General features: G+C 37.2%; 2 long non-coding RNA genes across 4 annotated transcripts; both read right to left on the bottom strand.

Moving 5' to 3' along the window:
• Positions 1 to 12579: 12579 nt before the first annotated feature.
• LOC112183668 lies at positions 12580 to 16432 on the bottom strand. Of its 2 annotated transcripts, XR_002929939.2 has the most exons (6): positions 16243 to 16430; positions 15492 to 15880; positions 14639 to 14700; positions 14290 to 14501; positions 13589 to 14187; positions 12580 to 12868 (listed from the first exon to the last, which is right to left on the bottom strand). It is a non-coding gene; the product is annotated as an uncharacterized LOC112183668 (long non-coding RNA). The 2 variants fall into 2 exon arrangements; XR_005806401.1 differs by having other exon boundaries at positions 13589 to 14501; positions 16243 to 16432.
• Positions 16433 to 16574: 142 nt separating this feature from the next.
• Positions 16575 to 19763, bottom strand: LOC112183664. 2 transcript variants are annotated; one of them, XR_005806399.1, is made up of 5 exons: positions 19614 to 19763; positions 18780 to 18856; positions 17449 to 17546; positions 17134 to 17290; positions 16575 to 16827 (listed from the first exon to the last, which is right to left on the bottom strand). It is a non-coding gene; the product is annotated as an uncharacterized LOC112183664 (long non-coding RNA). The 2 variants fall into 2 exon arrangements; XR_005806400.1 differs by having other exon boundaries at positions 18796 to 18856.
• Between the last annotated feature and the right edge of the window lie 222 nt (positions 19764 to 19985).

The following is a 19985-nucleotide window of genomic DNA, read 5'->3' as shown; positions in this document are numbered from 1 at the left end:
TTCAGTATATTAATTCAACATTTCTGGGTTTGGTTTCTTTCATTTTACTGCCATCTTATGAATCTTCCTTTTGGTTTGTATGCTAAGTTGCTAATCTCCTCCCTTCTCTCTTATTCTTCTTCATCCCCACATATGTGAAAACTTGTAAGCAAATAAAATCTATAAAAACAAGATGTGGATATGAGAACTTCAAATGGGTTCTTATTCTTATACCCAGTACCCATTTCATTCCAGTATGTTTTACAAAGATTGATAGGCAATATTATAGACCATCAAACACCTGTCATTCTCTTCCACTCTGTACCCATCTCCGCTGGCGAACAGAGCTAAAAGCATGCTGGCTTGCTGCGTTGGAACCGAGATGACCGGAGTGAAAACGGTGGTGTCGAACCGGTTGGCCACTGAGAGAGTCTCCACCACCGTTGATCTACGGCTCCAATTGCTTAACCACCGATGTGGAGAGACTTGAGGATGTAGCGGATGGCAGAGGCTAGGATTTTGGAAACGTCGGAGTCGGAGAGGATGGAAAAAGATGTTCGAGTAGACTGAGCAGAAGGAATGAGAGAGAGACTCAGGTAGGGGTGGGTTCGCGAAACCGAAAACCGAAAAAAATCGAGCCGAAAGCCGAACCGAAGCCGAAAAAACAGCACCGAAAAAAAAACCGAACCGAAACAAAAAAACCGAACTGAACCGAACCGGTTCGGTTCGGTTTTCGGTTTTACTGTGTCAAAAACCGGTTCGGACCGAACCGAACCGAACTTACTAAAAACGACGTCGTTTTTTCAGTTTTTGATCAGAAACCCTAGAGCCCCGCGATATAAATTGTCCTCACTCAGCCTCGCGAGTCGCGGCATTCATTTCAGCCTTTTCATTTTAGCGTCTCTTCTTTAGTCTCTCTTCTCCGCCGCTCCTGCCATCAAGGCTCTGAAGGAACCAGATCGCGACCGCAAGAAGGTTATAAACATGAAGACCAGATCGATGGCCAAGACCTGAGCGGGACCGTGAAGCGGTGAAGGAGAATCTTTCGGTTGGATGCATGAGATTACGGACGGCGATGTTGAGGTGCTGGTATGAACCCAAGGTATTTCAATTTCAGATATCTCTGCTTTTGATGATTCGGGTTCAATATTGTTCTGAGTTTGTCTTGATTTTGTGCTGGTATGAATTTAATGGCATAGAATGGATGAGCTTGTTCATGATCTGGTAGAGAAAGCTTAACGGAGCAAGGATCAAATGCTTGATCATGATGTTTCCCAGCACCAGTACCCTCGCGGCCTCGCCTTGGTAAATTTTTTTTTTTCTAGATCCACTACTTTTTAGTTCAAATCTAGTTAAAAATGAAAAAGCTAGAGGAAGTATATGTGAATTTCGAACCGATTTCGGAATTTTCAATGTAATTGTAATATTGGGTTTTGGAAATAGGCAGGTGGCTAGTGCTTTTGCATTCTCTCTTGGACTCGGCTATGGAAACATTAAGAATGCTCAGGGTCTTCAAGGTACCCACTTTTGCCTTCTTGTTAGAGTCATTGATAGACATTGGTGTTGTTTTAAGATGAATTAAGGACACAGATTTCATATGGAACTGAACTGGAAATCCCTAGAAAAAAGGTCTAAACTACTTCAATGTTACAAATGTTATCTATTGTATTGATGTTCTACTGTTCTAGTGATGGTTAATATGAAATTTGTATGGCTTTTGTTTTATTGTTTTGATTATGGGTATGTTGATGACAGTGTTTAGGTTTGTGGAACAACCTGACAGCAATGAGAAAATTCTGGATCAAAAGACCAAAGTCAAGTTCCAAATTATGAGTCTGAAGGTCAAAGCTGAAATAGACTATGCTCCTGAGCTGGTAAATATACTGCTCTTCCCTCTTTATGCTCTCTGTGGCTTGTTAAGTGTTATGTGGATACACTTTTGGGAAATTGGAGTGCCAATTTCCAATTGGTTGTTTGGTGCCTACTTTATGTTCATTTAACTGACCCTTTGTTGATACAGTTTGATGAGCAAAAGGATCAAAGTAGCAGTTGAGCGAATTTTGCGGATTGTATTTTTAGATGCAGAGCACCCTACTCCTGTAAGTTGAAATCTGACTTGTTTAATAGTGCTTGTGTTTTCTTTTTATTGAGAATATTCTAATGGTGATAGTGTTGTTTCAGGCTCATGTTGGAGAAGGCCTTGTAATTGATGAATGGGTATAACTATCACCTCTGATCTGTATATTTTCGTAGAATGAGCTAAACTTTTCATGTTCTTCTAATTGAGAACTTCTCCTACTAAAGTGCATGGTTTCTGCACATGGATTTCTTTAGTTACCAGACCAGATGACCTTCTAATTTTATCAGTCATGTTCTTGCACAGGATATGATGAAACACAAGGGATGCCTATTGGGGGCCACAAGAAATCTCTTTCCTTAATTACAAGTCAGGAGCTTGTCTTCCTTTCACAACTTGATTTTAGCCATTCCATGGTATGTTGATTACTGCTTTTGTATTTTTTGGTTGTTAAAATCTTAAATCATTTGATGGCTACTAATTCAGGCTCATGTTGCATTCCACTGTGCTGAACCATACTTGATTTGCAGGTGTTGAAAACTGTAGGTGTTGTGGATGTGAAGCAAGTAGATTTCAATGGCCTTGATAAGGCTCCAACGGCCTTGATTTTTTAATGTTAATGATTTGCTTTTTTAATTTTTTTTAATTGATGAGGCTCCAACGGCCTTGATTTCCAGTTTCCAGAGTGATTTGTTTTAAGAAGATGGACAATTGGACATGATTCAGGACTCAAAATAGACTAAATATATTTAAATATATGTAAATGGTTATATTTGGGGATCAACTGGACTAAATATATTTAAATGTATATAAATAATTTAAAAAATAAAATAAACCGAAAGTGAACCGGACCGAACCGAACCGGTCGGTTCGGTTGTCGGTTCTGAACTCTCAAAAATAAAAAACAGAACCGAACCGACTCTAACTTCGGTTCGGTTTTCGGTTTTGGCTCAAAACCGAACCGAATGAAACCGAACCCACCCCTAAGAGAGAGAGAGAGGGAAAAAATAGAAAAAGAAAAGCTAAGCCTGTTGTAGGCCATTGGATCCAATAAAATCCACGTTTCACCATCTTTTCAAAGCTCAGGTAGCTCAGCAGAGAGGTTTGCTCAGGAGAGGATCCGGGTCCTTTTAGTACTGACCGGTTGTCTCATGTGACGTTTGACCCACGAAAGCAGCAAGTTCCTTCTTGCCTGTAGCAACATCTCCAGTTGGGCCAAACCCATTAAAGGATCGGGCAGCAGCAATGAAGGCGTCATACTTATAAAACCCATTACTTGGGCACCGACCATCATTTCGGTACCTGAGCATTTGATCAGAAAAAGATGCGCTAATTATACTGCTAACATCACCACCACCACTTGGGGTCGGGGTCGGGGTTGAGCCACCCCCACCACCTCCAGAACTACATTGGCTTTGGCAACCAGTTCCACAGATTGGCTGTCGTATATTGGCTACAACACAGCCCATTTGGACACGTTGCACTTCCGGATTGTCTCCCACACTGCTCTGCCAAGGCCCCTATCACCAAACTTAGGGAGAGGATGATAAGAGTGTAGAACTCTATAGTTCTGAAAGTGTTGGATTGATGATATGTCTGTGGGTAGGGTTGTAGGGGTGGTATATATAGTGGCCTAGTGGATTATGGGGGAGAGATATTGGTCCATTTGAAAAAAATGGGTTGTTGGGTAAGTTTCAATACCATATATACACTTTTCATATGGAGAATTGATCTTAGTGACATTATATATATTCGGGCAGAATGTTAGGACTGACCTAAACCCTAGCTAGACTGGGTTACGGCTGGATTGACTAGTTCATCCAGCTCTTCTCAGGTACCATAGAAACACGTCAATGAACTAAAATCCCAAAGAGTAGAGAGGGAGGAGAGCAGGACAGATCAACCTAATTATTATATTAGGCAGTTTTGTCAGACCTAAATTTCAGTAGCTCAAGTCATATATGCCGAATCGATGTCTAGAAAAAAAATGGTAATAGATTCCTTCTTCCATCTTGCTTCACCTGAATTGTTGAGTGGGGATAGCATTATTGATAGCAATTGAGTGTTTGGAAATTGTTTTGGAACAACGAATGATCTCAAGTCAATTTTGGAAAAACTTTTAAGCAGGTCTTACAAAACGCAATAGTATGGTCGCATGTGTCTCCACTTTTGTAATGTATTTAAGGCCATGTTTGGTTCGCAGAAAGTAAGCATTAGGAAAGAAAATCTTTTTTTACTTTTGGGATGCAAAAGGAAATGAAATACTTTCCTGAAGGAAAGGAGGAAAGTGGTTTCCTTTCAAATACCAAAGGAATCTCTTTCCCCCATTCTTTCATTTAATTTATTACTCACAACAACATTATTTTATTCCATTAATTACAAACTTTTTAACAACTTTCCTTATAACTTTCTTAATAATACCAAACATCGGAATGAAAAGTTCTTGGGAAATTTCATTTCCCTTCCCAGGGGAAAGACAAAGGAACTACTTTCCTTTCTGTGAACCAAACGAGGTCAAGGAGACGGTATATATCCACTTGTTAACTATGGAGGTGGGAATGATAAAGTAAATCTTAAGTTATGAGAGATTGAGACAATCCTTAGTAAACTAAGATTAAATTCCTAGTAGTGAAATTTCTTAGACCATCTCTAACAGAGTGGTCATTTGATAGGGTGGAGCATTAACAGTAAGATATGTAAGAGAAAAACCCTTCAACCGATCTGTCAAATCTGACGTGGATTTGACATTCCACTTCTCTTTGTCAAATTTGACAGTTCTCCTGAAGCTATCAATTTCTTTCTTTCCTCTTATCTTCTTCTCCCTCTTTCCTTCTCTCTTCTCTGTTTCTTCCTACCCAGACCATAACCATTCATCCCAGACCATAATCATTGATGGCAGAGTTCCAAATCAACTTTAATTCAAAAAGAGAGCAAGATGATGGTCGATTGTTGTGGTAGATTGTGGTGTTGAGATGATGATCGAGATCGGCGATGAAGCTTGATTTGGAGAAAGAGATTGAAACAGAAAGCTTGATCAACTATGTTGCTTGGATTTGCTCTTGTTGTGTTTTAGTTTTCATGGGTTTTGAATATTGGAATCTATTGATTACAAGCTTGGGCATTTGATGTTGTTCTTGTAAAAAGAAAAAAAAAAAAAAGTCAAGAAGAAGGAGAAGTTGAGGAGAGAGAAAGGATGTTACGTGTTTGTAAATAATACAAATTGTTTTTATTTTTTCTTGAACAAGTAATTAAAACAATTTAAAAAATAAAATATTATTTGACCAATTAATCCATTGGAGAATGAGTGTAGCAAAAATAACACTGCCATGTCAGCCTTCAAATTTGAAATTGACACAAGCATTTTGACTACTCCGTTGGAGATGTTCTTATTTGATCAGAATTTAGTTTCCTTTTCATACAAAAAATGTGTATATACACATACAGTCACACACTACCCAAGAAATAGAAGAATGTACATATCCCTGTCATACATATCCATTCTATCATTCTTATTTTCATTAATAAATAATAGAGGGAAAAGCGGTGGGCTCCCAAATGTAGTGGTTCTCAATTCTTTGGGATTGTGAGTGGGCACTACAAGCCCCAACTTAGCTAGTGCAGAGGAGCTAATATCTCATAATCCTCAATTTATTTGATGGGATTTTGTCAATTTACCCCATTTCCAGATATTTTTTTCCTACTTACCCCATTAAGTTTTTTTAATGGGTCCTTGACCCAAATCACCAAAATAAGCAAGAATTATCCCACTTACCCCAACAACAGATTTTTATTCCCAGCTACCCAATTTAATGTAAAAAGACAATTTCACCCTCAGCTAAATTAAACAATTACATTATGTCTATCTCTCTCTCCTACCTCCGATCTGCAAATTCTCTCTCACCTCTCTCTCTCTCTCTCTCTCTCTCTCTCTCTCTCTCTCTCTCTCTCTCTCTCTCTCTCTCTCTCTCTCTCTCTCTCTCTCTCTCTCTCTCTCTCTCTCTCTTTCATTCCTCTGATTCTGCACTCTCTCTCTCTCACTCTCTCTCTCTCTCCCTCCCTAAACCCTAAACTCCGAACAAGGCAGAGACGCCAATTGCTAGTGCCTCCACTCCACTTCCCTCGTCGTCGACCAATCCGTTTGCGAGATTTGCAGCCTCGTCGCCTACGACTGCTCCAAAATCGATGTACGTTGTGGCTTGATGGCCGGAGCTCCAGTCCGTGCTCGAACGTTCCAGTTCGAAGTTCGTTGACCTTTTCACTGCAGGGTTTGAGCCTGGTTTGATCGAGTCATCTTCTGCGTCGTCGTCGTCATCTTGTGGGTACAGATCGATCAAAAGACATTATGATAGAAAAATTTGAAACCGGGGAAGACAATGAAGAAGTAAGGGTTCTGGTATAGGGTCTCCGACCAAGAATAAGAAAGAAGAAGAGGACGGGGTGCCCAATAAGGGTTCTAGGTGCCCAAATAATTTTTTTTTTTTTTAAGTAATAGGGCAGGAGGAAAGAAACAAAAAAATTTGAATATCTATCGGGAGGGCAATAGACGTCTATTGGATGACAATAGACGTTTTGAATTGATATAATTTCTTCATTTTTTTTCTTTAATCGAAGTTTTATTTGTCTAAATTTAGGGAGATTAGTTCCTATTCTGGTGACTGAAAGTCCTATTGGGGTGCAATAGACGTCTATTGGGGGGCAATACATGGCTGATAGTCGTCTATTGGGGGGCAATACATGGCTAATAATCGTCTATTGGGGGGCAATAGACGTCTATTGGGAGACAATAGACCTCTATTGGGGGCAAAAAAATATGTCTGGTGAGATTTTCAGCAAATTCCTGTGGGCGGCAGCCGGTGACCCGATTCTGGTGTCTGGTGACAGGAATCCGGACAAAGTTGGCCTGAATCCGGCGGCCGGTGACCGGGCTTCGGCGAAGTCTCCTATGGTTTCTCTTTCTTTCTCTCTTTAAGTAACAAAGGGGTGAGGGTAAAATGGTATTAAAAAAATTTAAAAAAAAATCTTAATGGGGTATTAGGGAAAACATTCTTAGAGTGTTTTAAGTAAGAGGGAATTAAAAAAATTAATGGGATAAGTGAGAAAAAAATCTCTAAAAATGGGGTAAATGGACAAAAACTCTTTTTTAATTCCCCTTACCCAAAACACTCTAAGGAAGTTTTCCCTAATAACCCATTAAGTTTTTTTTTTTTTTAAGACTATTTTACTTTCACCTCTTTGTTACTTAGAGAGAGAGAGAGAGAGAGAGAGAGAGAGAAAGAGAAAGAGAAAGAGAATGGAAGAGAGAGAAACCATAGGGGACTTCGGGGGAGCTCGATCACCGGTCGCCGGAATCCGGCCAAATTTAAGAGAAATCCTGTCACCGGCCGCGGGAATCCGGCTAACTTTCGCCTGATTCCGGTCACTGCCCGCCGCCCATCAGAGATCTCCAACGAGGTTGTCAGAGATCTCATAAGTCGCCGGAAAGGCTCATCGCCCCCAATAGACAATACAGGGGTAAAAAACGTCTATTGTCCCCCAATAGAACTTTCGGTCACCTGAATCGGAACTAATCTCCATAAAATTAGACAAATAAAATTTTGATTAAAGAAAAAAAAATGAGGAGATTAGATTAATTTAAAACATTTATTGCCGCTCAATAGACATCTATTACTTCCTAATAAAACTTTTTCTTTCTTTCTTTCTGGACCTTCTGCCCAAAAAAAAAAAAAAAAAACTTGTTTTACCAAAAAAAAGAAAGAAAGAAAAAACTGATTTGGGCACCTAGAAAAATGCTCTGGGCCTCCACGTTAGGAGCTGGACCAAATCACCAGGTTTGAGTCTGGGTCCGGGTCAGGCAGAGCAACCTCCTCCTCCGCGCTGCTCTCTTACAACGACGATTCTGACGCCGCCCAGTCATGTCTGACCACGAACACCTTCTCCTGGTCGCCGCTGACGGTTCGGTAGCCACGAAAGGCAAGTGTATCTCGACGGGTCAGTGTCGCCGAAGCTTCAAAGGTACGGTGCGACGGCTCGGTAGCCGAGTGAGGTCATGAGTACCAGATCTCCTAGAAGCCGTGGAGGAATAGGACCGCCAGTGAGAACTTCGTCGATGAAGAGTGGAGCGACGGGGAGAGAAAGAGAAAGTTGGCATCCGGGGGGGGGGGGGAGAGAGGCATGGCAGTGGCTGTAATTTATTAATTAATATAAGGGCAAATTTGTCATTTCTCTTTAAATTGAGTTAGTGGGAACAAAAATCTGTTGCTGGGGTAAGTGAGATAATTTTTGCTCATTTTGGTGCTTTGGGTCAAGAACCCTTATTTGAAAAAGAAAAAGTACTATCCAAGAAATAGATGAATGTTACATATATTCCTTATAACTTTAGGATTAGATTTCCTATTAATTCTAGAATTCTTATTTGATTTTATTCAAAAAAAAAAAATCTTATTTGATTGGCTTTTTAGTGTTATAAGAGCATCTCCAACAGTGTTTGTTATAAACATAGTTAAAAATTGCTAAAAGTTAAATATAGCTATCTAATTTGAGAGTTATCCTCCAGCAATGATAGCTGTTCTTGAGTTAATTTAAATTTTGAAAAAAAAAAAAAAAAAAACTAAAACTACGGCTACCTACAGTCTGTTCTTGAGTTATCAAGATCAGATTCAATCATTGGTTGGGTGTTTTACATATTGGTTGATTATGTAATTAAGCAACCTCTCAGGCTTATGCATTCAATGAAGTATATATTATTTGGTTGATTATGAGACAAAACAATACGTAAACAAGAGCTTAAAGGATTTGTGGCTGTGGAACTCATGACCAACTATTAATTGTTGGTAATGGGACAAAACACATGGAAACGAAAGCCCATTCCAGGATTAGCCTGGGACTCATGAAAATTGACAAGGAGAGGTGCAGTGCATGTGAGGCCATTCAGTCTTGCATGGAATAATGGATGATTCAAGTAAAATCACCCGCATTCTTAATTACGAAGATTACAACTAAATGGATGCAATTTCCATTGAGGATTTTATGGCATCTAGGATTTCAAATTTGACAAGAGTTCAATTGACAACAGAACTCAATTGACAATAGAACTCATTCAATGAATCAAATTAGATAATGTATGTACGTCTTTACCTGGTCCATGAAGAACTGAGATCCAATGGCAGATTCCCTTAATTGTTTAAATGTCCGTCAAAAACTACATACAAAATTTACAAATTCATAATAAGCAACAATCCTAATTCCTAAAAGGAAAAAGAGTTGGAAACAGAGAGATAGGAAAATACAGCAGTTAGAGAGACATACAATATAATGATAGTTGTTGCTCCACAAGTTAAAGTGTTGTATTGTACAACACCAAAACCTAAATAGAGGAACAGAGAACTCAAGAACCCAGAATTGGAACGTTGAAACTGAAAAATTGGAACATTGGAACGTTGGAACTCAAGAATTGGAACGTTGGGGATTTTACATGAAGTCATATTCTCTCTCCACTCTAGCTAAATATAGCTAGAGTGTTTAGCTAAAGCTAAATTTAAGTATTGGATAGCTATTCTATTGGAGATAGATCTTATCCTAATATTTGTTAAATTTCAATTTTTTTTTTAAAATAGCTACTCTGTCGGAGATGCCCTAAATCCATCTCCAACAAGCTAGCTAAAATGGCTAGCTATAGCTATTTTTAAAGAAAAATTCAACTACAACAAATTGGTTATAGCTAAGAATAGACGTTTTAGAGCATCTCCAACAGTAAAAGCTATTTTTTTAGCTAAATCATTTAAAAGTTAAATTTAGATAATAAATTTCTAGCTTTTCCTCCAGCAGTGTTAGCTAAACTAAAAAAATTGAACGTGGAGTGTTTAGCTTTTTGTTATTTTCTCTCTCCTCCCTAGCTAAATTTAGCTAGAGATTTTAGCAAAAGCCAAATTTGACTTTCATATAGCTATTCTGTTGGAGTGCTAAACTATCTCAAATTAGCCAAATTTATAACTTTTTGTTGAAATAACTAGTCTGTTGGAGATGCCCTTAGAGCATCTCCAACGGTGATACTTATATTCATAGCTAAAAGTGAAATATAGCTAGTTAACTATTGAGTTATGCTCCAGCAGAATACCTAAATCCTAAGTTAAATTTAGGTTTTGTTGGATTATAATTCATATACATATTTGTGCTCTAAAACATAGAAATTACTTGTTTTAAAGTCCAATTTAATGTTAACTAATCCAATTCCATTATTCCCCTAATCTTGTACTTTTGCTTAACCTCTGTGTTTATTTATATATATTTATTATGTGTTCCTTATCATGCTAGGAAATGATGGAAAAGTATGGAAATGCACTAAACAGTCAACCTTAGCATATTTTCATTCTCCGGCTAGGAGAAAGCGAGCTAGATAAGAAAGGAGGGGCGAAAGACTGAACCAAAGAACTCCAAATGAGCTGAAACTTTCTAGTTCCATTTTAGACATCCTAAGGATCATTTCTTATGAAGAGTGCAAAAGCTAGTTCGAAGTGTAAGACCTTCAAAAGGTCGGTCCAAATTTCTGACTAAAAGATGAAAAACTGCAAAATCAGACCTGTACAGATTCCAGCAGCATTTCAGGCCAAACCACAGTGAAATAAGTTCTAAAATTTTACCAAGATGATCTATACTTATCAAGGAACATTTGGTATGAAGAAGTAGAAGGAAAATTTCGGAAGTCTCGGTGGAGATTCAATTGAAGGAAGCTTTAGAAGCAGAAAACAAAGTCAAAACATGGCAGTTTGACCTAGAACCTTCTTTGGACGGATTTCTTGTGCATTTTTGGAAGGTTTATGATGCTGAAATTATCATGGAGAGTCCTAGAAAAATTCTATAAGATTATGGCAAGATTAGTCCATCATATTATCTTTTGGATAATAGACATCCCTATGCACATTTTCTCCTTTGGTTGCCAAATTGACTTTGGTAACCCAAAACCACTCCAACACTCTTCATTTTCATGCTTCCCGTGCATAATAAAGAGAGCTAGCTGCTCCTCTCTTCTCCTTGAGCCATATTTCTCTACTTTACTCTCTTTAATAACTCATCATTACTTCCCTCTTCTTACTTCATCTCTTCCATACCCCTTTCCCTTGTTTTTAGGATCTATTACCACTCTCATACTCCACCTCCATGCTTCTTACAATGCTTGAGCTGCTCCCTTTTGCTTTCATTCATCATTTTACTCTTCTATCTCTTCTGCATATAAGCATCCCTTCATCACACTCTTAAGGCATCACCCATTCCACCCCATTACATCTTCTTTCTCTCTTCATCTCCTTCATAAAACCTCCATATCCACCTCCCAAAATCCAAACCCATAATATCCATACTCCCCTTACTACTCCATCTCCTCCATCACCACCACCATAAACTTCATCACTACCACTCAAAATTAGCCAAAGAAGCATCTTATCTTCATCATCATTCCATTCATCATCAACATCAACACACTTAAAAAAAAAATTGCAATAGCCACGGCGCCAAGCCGTTGCAAAAGAGCATTGGCGACGGCAATGCTTCTGACGCAATTGCTGGCGTCGCCAATGCCTTTGGCGACGGCAATTGCGCCGTCGCAAGAGCATTAGCGACGGCAAATCATTTGCTGTCGTAAGAATTTTGCAACGGTAATTTGCCGCAGCAAATACCAATGGCAAAGCCACCAATCGCGACTGAAATTTTTTTGCCATCGCAAAGTATTATTTATGAATTAAAAAAAAATCTAGCATGCATATTGCATGCCAGATTTTTTTTTTTTTGGGATAAAAACTGTACAAAAGATAATGAAGCTTATACAGAAACCAATGTTACATTTTTATTTTTTCTCATGAATGTTAAGAAAATGACCGAAGCTTATATAAAAATTATTGCTTCCTCCTGGAACTATCCTATTCTATCAGTTTTTGCTCCATAAGATCAACCGCATTGGTATTGTTCTTTGCTTCATTCACTATGCCAGAAAAGCAATCAGACGACAGAGCAGATCTGTCATCTGATGAAAAAAATTTATGTTGTCTAGTACGGTGCCGTCTCTTGGGGGTATCAGACGACAGAAGTTTTTCAAGTCATCTGTTGTCTGATTAAACCCAAGACGACAGAAGGTTTTCATGTTGTCTGTTGTCTGATTAAAATTCAGACGATAGTTATTTATTGTTTGTAATAACTTATAATAACAGTTTACTAATGTTTGTTTTGTATTTTAATAACAGTTAACTGTTATTTAAACTATCAACACAAGACAATTATTTGTTGTTGTACATTCATTTAAGATACAATTATATGTTGTTATTTTTGTTTTGAGTCAACAAAAGTTTATATATTTGACTTTGTTTTTATTGTAAGGCCACAATTTTCTGTTGTTTGAGTGGGAAAATAACAATAGATTTTTCTTGAATTATGTTGTTCTTACGTAGCTCCAACAACACATTTTGGCTTTGATTTAGTGGTTGCATGGTATTTCAGAGGTCACATTTGTATTCCTATTAGGATGTAATCTTGAAACTACACAATTGGCATATATTATTCAATCTGTCATTACAGTCAACACATACATCCATAACTGTTTCATACATAAACCTAATGAGCATCAGCTCAATAAACTTATAAGGCAAAAAAACTACTATCTGGAGCAACTATACTAATCTAGAGTGACTAAGTAGCAGAAGCTTTAATTTAGCTAATTATGTAACAGCTATGATTCTTGAAGCGGATAATCCTCCAGAGATATCAGCTAATTGAGGCATCAAAGTTTTGAAGAGAAGACTGGCCATTGTTCTATATAATTCTTGTAGTCTGCAGACAACACAAACACAGAAATTTAGCAAAGATGACATAGTACAGAACCACATATCACATTGCAGCTGCGTCATGCTCAGAACAAGGATTGATACTTGTTTACATTATAACCATAGACATTCAATTAACAAAGCTAACTGTGTGCACAAAAACTGAAGCTAGAAAAGATACTTGCTGAGGATATCATATTCAAGAAAAGACACAAAAATACCACAAAGCGCAAAACCACTACCCAACTACCAAAAGCAATGCAACAATCTTGCATGCTGGAAATAATTTCTAATAGTTGTCTCTGCAAAAATAGGAGGTCGAAGAAAACAGGCTTTTGAACTATTGAACTTTTGTTTGCATTTCATCTAGTTTATCTCCTCTTCAATTCTAATGTACTTGATGGACCTATTTCAAAGATTCAATAAAAAAAGGAATTCCAGTATAATAAATAATGAGACTCTTTTCCACAAGGGGTTATGCCAAAACAAATGAGGTACAAATGGACTATCTACTCATGGAAAATTTAGGTGCTCTTACTCTTCAAATTTGGGAAACTCTAAGGACTAGAGGCTTGCTACCACCTATTAGTTTAGAACACCGATTCTTATTGAGAGAAAGAGATAACAATAGAGAGAGAGAGAGAGACTGAGATTTGTGTGTGTGTGTGTGTGTGGTTTACAAGCAAAAGATAATCCATATAGCTGAGTCGTGTGTTAAAATACTAACCCATTTATACGAAATCTTTCTCTCACATCAATCAAGTGAGGAGAAGTGAACAGTCCTGTCCAAAAACCACACTGCCGTAAAATAGCTTCACAGAATGGGCATGTTGAACCCTTATATGCAAATCCGCAAATCCAAAATAGAATGTGTGAGAGAGAGAGAGAGAAGCAGGTACTAAACTACATAAACATTTTCCATTTTAATCATGTCAGACACCTTGAACCCTTTTAAAGCAACTATACATGTACAGAATTGCATAATTCAATTGCATTAAAAATACAAACACATGCACACATCTAATAAGGACGTTTTCAAACTATAGCATTAGATATGGAGATGCATTGCTGACTCGATCTGTGTGTTGGTTGTTCATATCTGATCTAACAGGTAAGAAACATGTCCTTGTTTGAGGACCTTATTAGTAAATGGCATTATGACGGTTTGATATCATAATATATTTCAAAGAACGGTGCTAAGTGTCTGAAAGTCTAAGTCTGATTTATCAAGCATATATAGTTTATGGTAAGAAGAAACACCTGTCCCTTGGTTCCAGCTACATGAATAATTCTGAGTCCTCCTATGTCTTTCTCCAAGTCTAGTATCTGTAAGAACAATCATCCAGCATTTCAACCTCAGAACAGTAAATCAAATTGTTAACTAACTACTAAGAGCATGATGTGCTAATCGTTTTGTCAGCATCATACCTTGAGATACATCGTCATCCTCTCCAATTTTTCATATTTACCACCAACAGATGATCCGTCTCCACGTTTTTTACTTATAATGAGAGAGGAAAGTGCTTCCATGGCAGATTCATATGATGATGTAAGAGGTAGGTCCTCTGAGTGCTCTTTGACAACCACATTGCTTTGCATTTGTTCCATAACTTGAGATGACAACATTCTGAATCTATAACCTACACATTAAGCCACTCAAGAAGTTCTTAAATTTTTTCAGATAAGACACGGGTACTTTTATTTAAAGACTCAAACTAAATATAACACAGAGGGCTAAATTGAGAAGGAATGGACTACAAGAGCATCAAGAGTATACCTGGACTCTTTTTTTGTGATACTACAACAATTTTTGGGTTGAAGTATGGAAATCAACAAAACCTGGAAACAAATCAAATTGAAATCCATAATCTATTTGGTTTAGTATTAACCATTGGTCTAATGCCACTGACCACTCCAAAAAAAAAATTGAAAACAAAATCAGAACTCAGTTGACAAAAGCTATAACAACAAAAAATTGCAGTTGCAATAGATTAGACAAAATATATATATCTTGGGGTGTCCAGGGTAAATTACTAAGGACACCAAAACTTGTGAGCCACTTCAAACCGCAGCTGCAGGAATGAATAGACCAAAAAATATGTAAAGTGTGTAATTGGGGAAGAAAATGAAGCTAGCTAGTGATGAAGCTTTCTTTCAGACTATGCTATAGAAATGCATCAAAAGTGGACAAGTCAAAGTCTACTATAGGAGCAATTAGTAGAATTAGATAGTGTAGTCTTAAGCCTCTGTTAGTTTAAGTTGGAGACCTCCCATCGCGTTAATCATGCTTAGCCAGTTTGTACAATTAGCATATTAGCATTCCTGTAGTGTCAATTTCACATTAACGTATATGCAAAAGCAAGATCTGCTATGATTTTAAATGGAAACAGATCATGTTCAAGTGTTGGGCTCTCACTTTTTCACTCCAAGTCCAACAATTTATGACAATTTCGAACAGAAATCTCGTTCAATCGACCTCAAGAGTTGAAAAGGTCAAGAACAAAAAAGAAAGAATGAAATTTTAAGTTCTAAGAGAGCAAAATTCATACAAAACATTTAAATGATTCAAGAAAGTAAAGTGAGAAAGCAAGAAAACCTAAATAAAAAATCGAACAAAAGAGAAGACACACCAATTTTTAGCAGAGGGCTGAGGAGTGGGTCGTCGTTCTCGAAGTCGAGAAGCTTATCGAAGTCCATCATACCATGAAGAGAGGCGCAATGTAATAATCGCCTTGCAGGTACTGGAAGGACCTGGTGACCTTCTATTGATAATCAAAGACGATATCGGAGTCTCGATTGAGGGATTTGCCGACGAAAAGATCATCGATGACGTCGCCTCGGTATCCTACGGCGATGTTCTTGTTATCGGCCTCTTTGCCCAGCCTGTATAAGTAGTCCTCGCCCAAAGAGTCCTCACCACTTTGCCTTCGCTTCGCCCCATGAGTCTACGCCAAGTCGCACTTCCTCCGGCCACGCCTCGAAGCATAGCCTTTGCGAGAGAGATTTCATCAATTTCAATCTGCAGTAAGAAAAATGTAAGAAACCAGACAAACCCCAAAATCAGAAGAACCCTAAATGCCCAAATTAAAAAAACCATTGTCTTTGGGAAAAACAGCCTTTTGGGATTGGATCTGAACCAGGGTTGAGCCGGAAGAGGAAGAGGAAGAGGCGAGTTTGGGGCATGTTGGTTTTGATTGAGAGTGATTGCGGTGGTCTGTTGGGAGGTTGTGGGGTTTTGGGGAAGGAAATGAGAGAGATGGAGAGGAAGAGGGGGTTTTGCTGAAGGAGAGAGAGTTTTAGACAGAGTTTGTGGGAATGAAAAATCACGAAGGGTTTTTGATATGCCAAAAGAGACCTAAAACAAAAAAAAGTCAGACTCACCTTATTCAGACAACACAATTTCTTAACTGTGTTGTCTGAATATCACCCCATTGATTAGTCAGCTATAGAGTTTGGGTTCTTGAGAGGGAAAAGACTCAACTTGTTGGAGGGAAATCTAAAATTTTTGCTAGGGTTTTTTTCCATCTTTTCAGACAACATATAAGTGTCGTCTGAATCTGGCTATATATTCAAAATAAAACAAGTATGGTTTCTATATGTATTCAGACAACACATTTAATTTATATGTCATCTGAAAAAATCAGACGACAGAAAATCAGTCTTCTGTCGTCTGATGTGTGTTGTCTGATAGCTTTTTTGGCATAGTGATTGATAGCTATGTTCTTCTTTGTTTCTACCTCTTTCTCCACCACTCTGTCTCTCTATAGTAAATAGGTCCTACAGAGTAACAATTCAACACACATGATATTTTAATTCATACAGCAACTCTTAAGAAATGGGGCTAAGCTAAACTATGGTAACAAAGTCCTAGTTATTACGATTCAATGAAGAAAATGAAATAAAAGGAAGTAATATTGTCTTTACCTTGATGCTTTCCTCTCCCATCAGCTCAAAGTATATCTTACCCTGTCAAAGATAAACTTAATTCAATTTACATGAAGTATATAGCAAACTGATTAACTATGAGGAAGTGAAGTACTAGAAGATCATTAACAGCATTAGAAGCAATTAGTAAAGAGTATACAATTGAAAAAAAAAAGTATCTTGTACAAGAGTCCATCCTTGAAAATTTTCAGGCTGCTTTATTCAATATATAGGAGAAAAGAACATAGTGACAAGAACAGATCAATTTATAGCTCTTTCCATAAGCAACTTAGCAAGCTGATAATACTAACATGATGGTATTCTAGGTACTCAGGGGGGAAACTATACCTTGTTATACTAAAACTCAAATATCGTATAAATTGCTCTATCAATAACCCCACAGATGCGGCAAACATATCCAAGATCATCCTTTAAGACAAAAGAATGCTCACTGTAGCCTTCACTCATTCTTTCTTCGATCAGATAAAGGATGTACAGCGACCTCCTATCAGAAAGAGATGAAAATCAATATAAAATAATGATTGTATACTATGATTACAGCTCTGAAAAATTATCAGACATTTTAGCCCAACACAACCCTAAAGTTTATACCAATCACTTGACATCAAGACACTTACTGTAAAGAAAGAATATAAACAATACCTTTGAAGATTCTAATGCCATTGACATTTCCATCCATGCATCTCCTAAACCATCATCATCTTCAGTGCTTCTGTCCTCTTCTACACCAACATAAACACCTGTAGTAAGGAAAACAATAATTCAATTGAACAGGCATAAACTGCTAATTAATTTGGAAGAGAAAATATATTATTAACAGCGATGTATTGTTTTCACTCATGATATTATTAACAATCAAGTAAAGATCTAATATTCAGACATGTAAACATAATACACTAAACCCAATGTAAGATACTAGCTTCAACTTATATGTCTAGCACCAACTACAGACATGCTTGTTATTGATGTTGTCCCAGAGATACCAAGTAAGAAGTGACTGATCATCACCAACAGAACCAAATGCACCTTGATGGACCTAGAATTATTCAAAAACAGTAAACATTGAATGTAAGAGCAGATAAGAGCACAAGTATGCCAGTACTTTAATAAGAACAACTACCATATTCAATCCATAGTCAGAACTATGCAGTTGTTCAGGTTTCAAGGTACAATACAGTGTTATGAAATGAGTGGCTTCAATACTAAAGTTGTGTGTATATATCAACTTAATAAATGATTTCTAAAGAAAAGAAAAGCTTAACTGAATTGTATTCCATTTCTGGATTTTCCTTTATGATTCAAAGTTAAGGAAAGTTCAACAGGACTATGGTTTGAAATATATAACAGTTTCATACAATCTCCTGATGACCTGTACAACATGCTAACTTTTTTTCAATACAAACTGCATTACAACAGCTCCGACAGGACTAACCAGAACACACAAGATAAGGCTTGCAATATAAAGAGGTCATAGTGAACTAAAAATGCAGCAAGCAGAAGACATAATACAATATGCTGGAATAATTCAAAGTGGAACTCAATTCATGAGGTCATTTAAGAGCTGAAGACATAAAGGGAAAACAATAAAGGGCTCTAAAATGACCTCTTTATATTCCAAGCAGAAGACATAATACAATCTCCTCATAACACTTGCTTTCATAATACATGAAAACGATAAAAGCAAACTTTAGTTAGCAAACAAGTATGAGCATTAAAAGAAATCAAGAGATTATATATGTTCATATTGGCACAAAATCAGGAAAAATCCCAATGAAAATTTAACCTTGCAAGAACTAATAGATTGCATTTTAATAGATTCAGTTTGTAACGATTCCTATGTCCATGTGGATTAGCTAAAGCATCACTTATATATCATTGAACAAACTATTAATTCAAACGACAGTATGAGATGTATTTATGCAATGGCAAAGCATCCTTCCAACTAAAATAGGAAAGAAATAAAACAACTATACCTATGAAAAAGCTAACCTTCAAGCTGCATATGATTCCCAAACAACTTGTTACAGTTCTCATCTCCTTATACAAGTTCCTATAGTTCACACAAACGAAAGACCATATGAAATCTGAAAAATCAGGGTGCAGCATTTAAGATTGACGAATTGGTTTCTCAGATAGTAATCAATACAATATGACATTATCATCAACAAAAGCAAGTTAGTAATCACTAACATATAAACTCAATTGCTAAAAGAAAGAAATTTTCCATTATAGGCGATCACATAGATAATACAATTCTATATTAATTCATTCCATCGAATTCAAGCCTAAAGCAGTTGAACCCAAGAACCCAATCAATTTAATAACATAGATTCACACAAAAAGGAGAAGAAAGTTAGTAATTGGAGAGAAGAAGACCAAGAAAACATAAACAAGCTTGACTACTCTGTGGATCAAATAACAGGTGGAATCTTAAGAAGTCCTCCAGCGAGAAAAATGATATAATAAACTGACTGAAGATCACATTTTACAATTATGAAAAGACCCACCAATGTCAACTACACCATGGAGGATAAATTCCTTTTAGTGATACAGTTAAACAGTGTGGCTAATGATTATGGTGATGATCAATATTACTAAGGTTGACAAATAAGATGTCTTAAAAGCCATTAGATTAAAATCGTGCCACCAAAATATGCAAAGTTACACCTCAGAGAAATTGTCACAAGGAAAACTACTACGATCATCTGATTCAATTCAAATCCATTGCTCAAAACTTTTAGATAAACACAACTTCCATCAAATTTTGGTTATCCATCACAATGCTCCCTGAACACAAAAACTGGTACCTGTCTGTCACTCACAAGAATCGCATTGTGATACTGTGAAGATGATGAAGATGCAACAGCATTGGTAGGAGCAGATGATAATGGAAAATCAGATTGCCCAGTTTCCCTAAACAAGAGACAAACACAACAAAGCATCAAACTTTCAGATACCCACAAAAAGAGAAAACAAACCTTCCCAAATGCCAAATAGTTCAATTAATTTTCGCACAGAATCAAAAGCTTTTCAGTCCCATGGGCTCGGAATAAAAACCAGCAATAAAGGGTTTAAGATCGATCCAATTTTCGACCAAACCAAGAAACGTAAATAATCCAAGCATAGAAGCAAAAGATTTAACTCTAGCAACGAATCTATTTCGGTGAAATTATAAATGG

Source organism: Rosa chinensis, chromosome 2, assembly GCF_002994745.2.
Source record: "Rosa chinensis cultivar Old Blush chromosome 2, RchiOBHm-V2, whole genome shotgun sequence".
NCBI lineage: Eukaryota > Viridiplantae > Streptophyta > Magnoliopsida > Rosales > Rosaceae > Rosa > Rosa chinensis.
Note: the sequence above shows the minus strand (reverse complement) of the source record. Positions and strands in the feature narration are given on the sequence as shown.